Below are 7918 nucleotides of genomic sequence, written 5' to 3'. Positions count from 1 at the left end.
CAACAGGTCTACCAAGCTGCGGACACCAGGTCTACCCACGGCTTGCTGCGGACAACAGGTCTACCCAGCCATGAAACGGGCAACAGGTCTACCAAGCTGCGGACACCAGGTCTACCCACGGCTTGCTGCGGACACCAGGTCTACCCAGCCATGAAACGGGCAACAGGTCTACTCACGGCTTGCTGCGGACAACAGGTCTACCCTGCCATGAAACGGGCAACAGGTCTACCAAGCTGCGGACACCAGGTCTACCCAGGGCATGCTGCGGACACCAGGTCTACCCACTCAATGCTGCGGACAACAGGTCTACCCAGCCATGAATCGGGCAACAGGTCTACCAAGCTCCGGACACCAGGTCTACCCACGGCTTGCTGCGGACAACAGGTCTACCCAGCCATGAAACGGGCAACAGGTCTACCAAGCTGCGGACACCAGGTCTACCCAGGGCATGCTGCGGACACCAGGTCTACCCACGGCTTGCTGCGGACACCAGGTCTACCCAGCCATGAAACGGGCAACAGGTCTACCAAGCTGCGGACACCAGGTCTACCCAGGGCATGCTGCGGACACCAGGTCTACCCAGCCATGAAACGGGCAACAGGTCTACTCACGGCTTGCTGCGGACAACAGGTCTACCCAGCCATGAAACGGGCAACAGGTCTACCAAGCTGCGGACAACAGGTCTACCCAGGGCATGCTGCGGACACCAGGTCTACCCACTCAATGCTGCGGACAACAGGTCTACCCAGGCATGAATCGGGCAACAGGTCTACCAAGCTCCGGACACCAGGTCTACCCACGGCTTGCTGCGGACAACAGGTCTACCCAGCCATGAAACGGGCAACAGGTCTACCAAGCTGCGGACACCAGGTCTACCCAGGGCATGCTGCGGACACCAGGTCTACCCAGCCATGAAACGGGCAACAGGTCTACTCACGGCTTGCTGCGGACAACAGGTCTACCCAGCCATGAAACGGGCAACAGGTCTACCAAGCTGCGGACACCAGGTCTACCCAGGGCATGCTGCGGACACCAGGTCTACCCACGGCTTGCTGCGGACACCAGGTCTACCCAGCCATGAAACGGGCAACAGGTCTACCAAGCTGCGGACACCAGGTCTACCCAGGGCATGCTGCGGACAACAGGTCTACCCACGGCTTGCTGCGGACAACAGGTCTACCCAGCCATGAAACGGGCAACAGGTCTACCAAGCTGCGGACACCAGGTCTACCCAGGGCATGCTGCGGACACCAGGTCTACCCAGCCATGAAACGGGCAACAGGTCTACTCACGGCTTGCTGCGGACACCAGGTCTACCCAGCCATGAAACGGGCAACAGGTCTACCAACTCAATGCTGCGGACACCAGGTCTACCCAGCCATGAAACGGGCAACAGGTCTACCAAGCTGCGGACACCAGGTCTACCCAGGGCATGCTGCGGACACCAGGTCTACCCACGGCTTGCTGCGGACACCAGGTCTACCCAGCCATGAAACGGGCAACAGGTCTACCAAGCTGCGGACACCAGGTCTACCCAGGGCATGCTGCGGACACCAGGTCTACCCACTCAATGCTGCGGACAACAGGTCTACCCAGCCATGAATCGGGCAACAGGTCTACCAAGCTGCGGACACCAGGTCTACCCACGGCTTGCTGCGGACAACAGGTCTACCCAGCCATGAAACGGGCACCAGGTCTACTCACGGCTTGCTGCGGACACCAGGTCTACCCAGCCATGAAACGGGCAACAGGTCTACCAAGCTGCGGACACCAGGTCTACCCAGCCATGAAACGGGCAACAGGTCTACCAACTCAATGCTGCGGACAACAGGTCTACCCAGCCATGAAACGGGCAACAGGTCTACCAAGCTGCGGACACCAGGTCTACCCACGGCTTGCTGCGGACACCAGGTCTACCAACTCAATGCTGCGGACACCAGGTCTACCCAGCCATGAAACGGGCAACAGGTCTACCAAGCTGCGGACACCAGGTCTACCCACGGCTTGCTGCGGACAACAGGTCTACCCAGCCATGAAACGGGCAACAGGTCTACCAAGCTGCGGACACCAGGTCTACCCAGGGCATGCTGCGGACGCCAGGTCTACCCAGCCATGAAACGGGCAACAGGTCTACTCACGGCTTGCTGCGGACAACAGGTCTACCCAGCCATGAATCGGGCAACAGGTCTACCAAGCTGCGGACACCAGGTCTACCCAGGGCATGCTGCGGACACCAGGTCTACCAACTCAATGCTGCGGACACCAGGTCTACCCAGCCATGAAACGGGCAACAGGTCTACCAAGCTGCGGACACCAGGTCTACCCAGGGTATGTAGCGGACACCAGGTCTACCAACTCAATGCTGCGGACAACAGGTCTACCCAGCCATGAAACGGGCAACAGGTCTACCAAGCTGCGGACACCAGGTCTACCCACGGCTTGCTGCGGACAACAGGTCTACCCAGCCATGAAACGGGCAACAGGTCTACCCACTCAATGCTGCGGACAACAGGTCTACCCAGCCATGAAACGGGCAACAGGTCTACCAAGCTGCGGACACCAGGTCTACCCAGGGCATGCTGCGGACAACAGGTCTACCCAGCCATGAAACGGGCAACAGGTCTACTCACGGCTTGCTGCGGACAACAGGTCTACCCAGCCATGAAACGGGCAACAGGTCTACCAAGCTGCGGACACCAGGTCTACCCAGGGCATGCTGCGGACACCAGGTCTACCCAGCCATGAACCGGGCAACAGGTCTACTCACGGCTTGCTGCGGACACCAGGTCTACCCAGCCATGAAACGGGCAACAGGTCTACCAAGCTGCGGACACCAGGTCTACCCAGCCATGAAACGGGCAACAGGTCTACCAAGCTGCGGACACCAGGTCTACCCAGGGCATGCTGCGGACACCAGGTCTACCAACTCAATGCTGCGGACAACAGGTCTACCCAGCCATGAAACGGGCAACAGGTCTACCAAGCTGCGGACACCAGGTCTACCCAGGGCATGCTGCGGACACCAGGTCTACCAACTCAATGCTGCGGACAACAGGTCTACCCAGCCATGAAACGGGCAACAGGTCTACCAAGCTGCGGACACCAGGTCTACCCACGGCTTGCTGCGGACACCAGGTCTACCCAGCCATGAAACGGGCAACAGGTCTACCAAGCTGCGGACACCAGGTCTACCCAGGGCATGCTGCGGACACCAGGTCTACCCACGGCTTGCTGCGGACCACAGGTCTACCCACTCCAAGCTGCGGACACCAGGTCTAACTACTCCATTACGCGGACAACAGGTCTACCCACTCCATGCGGCGGACAACATGTCTACCCGCTCCATGCTGCGGACACCAGGTCTGCCCACGCCGTGATGCGGACCACAGGTCTACCTTCGCCATGCTGCACGCAGCCCGGGTCGCACCGGAGCTAGGTAGACCCGGTCGCCGCGGCCGTCGCAGCGCCCTCGCCCTCGACGGCGGACCCACGCCGCCGGTCCCGGAGGCGGGTAGACCTGGTCGCCGCGGCCACGGCGGCCGCCCATCCCGGAGCCCAGTAGACCTGGCCGCCGCGGGACCGGCCAAGTTTCCCGGAGTCGTGTAGACCTGGTCGTCGCGGCCACGGCCGCCGCCGCTGCGCCTTCGCCGGCGACGGCGGTCCCACGCCACCGGCCCCGGAGCCGCGTCGACCTGGCCGCCGCGGGACGGGCCACGTTTCGCGGATCCGGGTAGACGAGGCATCCTTGTACCATCTCGGAGCCGGGGAAACCCCACAGCCTCTTAACGCTCCGGAGCCCAAGTGCTCCAGCAGCCTTGCCCCGCCCGGCAGAATCGATTTCAAGACCAAGACATATTTTCGACAACATTTTATTTCATCATTTCATTTCATTTCTTTTCATTTCATTTTATTATTTTATTTTATTTCGTTTTGTTTTGTTTTGTTTTGTTTTGTTTTGTTTTGATTTGATTTGATTTGATTTGTTTCATTTCCTCTTTGCCTTTTTTGAATGATTGCCTCTTCTATTTACTCGGAAAGAAAATCTTTTCCGGAAAACAAAACTCTTGCCAAATCTTATTTGTGATCCCTTTGGGCCCACAGCCGAGCTGACGGAGGGCCTGTGCCCGGTTCTCGCCCTGCTGACACACTGACCCCCCCAAACGGCGTCCTCCCTACCCCACGCCTCCTCCCCCGTCCCCCAGAGACCCTACCTACAGAGCCCCCCCCCCCCCCACAAAACAGAACCTCACGGGCCGCAGCACAGCCAGGGGAAGCACGTACGTGCAGCGAAACTCGGCCCAAAGCCGCCGCGCCCTGGCACAACTCGCCCTGCCCCTTCCCGCCCCACGGAGGCGGCTGCATCGAGGCGACCGGCGCCGCCGTCGGCAAGCGGGTGGCCGCTTTCGGGCCGGTTCTTCCGCGGAAGGTCTGCAGAGCTCTTGGGGCCTCGGCGCGGGTTTGGGGGGCCGTGAGGGCTCGCTGTCGAGGCGCCCGGGGCCGGCACGAAGCCGCCTGCCCTCTCCCTGTCCCTGCCCCGTCTTCCGCAGCCACCCATTAACGCTGGGGGCGAGCCCGCCCTCCGCCATCAACCTCCCATGCAGCGCTTTCAGACTTTCCCCGCCCCTGCCCATTGTCGGCTGGGGGCGCCCTGCCCCCCGCCGTCAGCCTCCCTGGCAGCGCTTTCAGACTCTCTCGGGCCCCTGCCCATTGTCGGCTGGGGGCGCCCCGCCCCCCGCCCTTAGCCTCCCTGGCAGCGCTTTCAGACTGCCTCGGGCCCTGCCCATTGTCGGTTGGGGGCGCCCCGCCCCCCGCCCTCAGCCTCCCTGGCAGCGCTTTCAGACGGTCTCGTGCCCTGCCCATTGTCGGTTGGGGGCGACCCCGCCCTCCGCCATCAGCCTCCCTGGCAGCGCTTTCAGACTGCCTCGGGCCCTGCCCATTGTCGGTTGGGGGCGACCCCGCCCTCCGCCATCAGCCTCCCTGGCAGCACTTTCAGCCTCTTCCTGCCCCCGCCCACGGTCCCACCGGGCAGTTTACACGGCGGCGGCGGGAGGCTGATGCCGAGGTCGGCAGGCGGAGAGCCTGGTGCACAAGCAGGGATGGCGGCGGGATGATTGGCGCCGTCTGTCCCTGGCCAAAGAAGCTCTCTGTTCAGCTTTCTCGGAGCCTTTTGCTTGGGTGGCGTTCCTTCCTCCTCCGCCCCGGCGCCGCTCAAGCCTGCGGCAGGGCGGCAGCGCGGCGGGTGGGCGGCCGGGGGGAGGGGGGAGGGGGGGGGGAGGGAGGGAGCGCGCGAGCGAGCGAGCGAGCGAGCGCGCTGCAGAAATGAAGCCCGGAGCAGGGCCGCGGTCCATTCGAGCACGGGGAGGGGGCGCGACAACGCTGCCTGCTCCTGTCGGGGAGCGCTTGGGGAAGTGGGGTGCCGGCACCATGACGGCGGAGCGGACAGGGGCCGCGGCTGGGGAAGAGGCCGGCGGAGCTCGCCAGTGGATGCTGGCGCACGGAGCCGGCAGGGACACCTGGGCACGGCTGGGACCGAAAGTCGCCCGCCTTCACGCCCCGCCTTTCGCCGGGGGGAAGAAGACGCGAGAGCAGGGCTGCCTGCTGGGCTGCCAGTGCCCGCGGTCATGCCGGACGTGCAGGCCGACCGCCGAAGGCGTGCTCGCCGCTGCAGAGACGACAAGGGGGCCGCGCGTCCGATGGAAGAGACGGGGCGCCATCGCGCGGCGGCCGGGCTGCAAGGCCGGCCGACGGTAACAGGACTACCACGCCGCGGGCGGCCACAGACAAAGACCGGCCGAGGGCAACAGGTCTACCCAGCATTATGCCGGCCGGTACCAGGGCCGGCCGAGGGCAACAGGTCTACCCAGCATTAGGCCAGCCGGAAAGACGGCCGGCAGAGGGCAACAGGTCTACCCAGCATTAGGCCGCCACGTCCAAAGGCCGGCCGAGGGCAACAGGTCTACCCAGCATTCGGCTGGCCGGTAACACGGCGGGCCGAGGGCAACAGGTCTACCCAGCATTAGGCCGGCCGGTAACACTGCCGGCCGAGGGCAACAGGTCTACCCAGCATTAGGCCGCCACGTCCAAAGGCCGGCCGAGGGCAACAGGTCTACCCAGCATTAGGCCGCCACGTCCAAAGGCCGGCCGAGGGCAACAGGTCTACCCAGCATTCGGCCGCCACGTCCAAAGGCCGGCCGAGGGCAACAGGTCTACCCAGCATTAGGCCGCCACGTCCAAAGGCCGGCCGAGGGCAACAGGTCTACCCAGCATTAGGCCGCCACGTCCAAAGGCCGGCCGAGGGCAACAGGTCTACCCAGCATTCGGCCGCCACGTCCAAAGGCCGGCCGAGGGCAACAGGTCTACCCAGCATTAGGCCGCCACGTCCAAAGGCCGGCCGAGGGCAACAGGTCTACCCAGCATTAGGCCGGCCGGCAGAGGGCAACAGGTCTACCCAGCATTCGGCCGTCAGGTACAAAGGCCGGCCGAGGGCAACAGGTCTACCCAGCATTAGGCTGCCACGTACAAAGGCCGGCCGAGGGCAACAGGTCTACCCAGCATTCGGCCGTCAGGTACAAAGGCCGGCCGAGGGCAACAGGTCTACCCAGCATTAAGCCGCCACGTCCAAAGGCCGGCCGAGGGCAACAGGTCTACCCAGCATTAGGCCGCCACGTCCAAAGGCCGGCCGAGGGCAACAGGTCTACCCAGCATTAGGCCGCCACGTCCAAAGGCCGGCCGAGGGCAACAGGTCTACCCAGCATTAGGCCGGCCGGCAGAGGGCAACAGGTCTACTCAGCATTAGGCCGGCCGGTAAAACGGCAGGCCGAGGGCAACAGGTCTACCCAGCATTCGGCCGTCAGGTACAAAGGCCGGCCGAGGGCAACAGGTCTAACCAGCATTAGGCCGCCACGTCCAAAGGCCGGCCGAGGGCAACAGGTCTACCCAGCATTCGGCCGCCACGTCCAAAGGCCGGCCGAGGGCAACAGGTCTACCCAGCATTAGGCCGCCACGTCCAAAGGCCGGCCGAGGGCAACAGGTCTACCCAGCATTCGGCCGCCACGTCCAAAGGCCGGCCGAGGGCAACAGGTCTACCCAGCATTAGGCCGCCACGTCCAAAGGCCGGCCGAGGGCAACAGGTCTACTCAGCATTAGGCCGGCCGGCAGAGGGCAACAGGTCTACCCAGCATTCGGCCGTCAGGTACAAAGGCCGGCCGAGGGCAACAGGTCTACCCAGCATTAGGCCGCCACGTCCAAAGGCCGGCCGAGGGCAACAGGTCTACCCAGCATTAGGCCGGCCGGTAACACGGCCGGCAGAGGGCAACAGGTCTACTCAGCATTAGGCCGGCCGGTAAAACGGCAGGCCGAGGGCAACAGGTCTACCCAGCATTCGGCCGTCAGGTACAAAGGCCGGCCGAGGGCAACAGGTCTACCCAGCATTAGGCCGCCACGTCCAAAGGCCGGCCGAGGGCAACAGGTCTACCCAGCATTCGGCCGCCACGTCCAAAGGCCGGCCGAGGGCAACAGGTCTACCCAGCATTAGGCCGCCACGTCCAAAGGCCGGCCGAGGGCAACAGGTCTACCCAGCATTCGGCCGCCACGTCCAAAGGCCGGCCGAGGGCAACAGGTCTACCCAGCATTAGGCCGCCACGTCCAAAGGCCGGCCGAGGGCAACAGGTCTACCCAGCATTAGGCCGGCCGGCAGAGGGCAACATGTCTACCCAGCATTCGGCCGTCAGGTACAAAGGCCGGCCGAGGGCAACAGGTCTACCCAGCATTAGGCCGCCACGTCCAAAGGCCGGCCGAGGGCAACAGGTCTACCCAGCATTAGGCCGGCCGGTAACACGGCCGGCAGAGGGCAACAGGTCTACTCAGCATTAGGCCGGCCGGTAAAACGGCAGGCCGAGGGCAACAGGTCTACCCAGCA

Source organism: Sturnus vulgaris, unplaced genomic scaffold, assembly GCF_052056855.1.
Source record: "Sturnus vulgaris isolate bStuVul1 unplaced genomic scaffold, bStuVul1.hap1 Scaffold_157, whole genome shotgun sequence".
Classification (NCBI taxonomy): Eukaryota; Metazoa; Chordata; class Aves; order Passeriformes; family Sturnidae; genus Sturnus; species Sturnus vulgaris.
Note: the sequence above shows the minus strand (reverse complement) of the source record.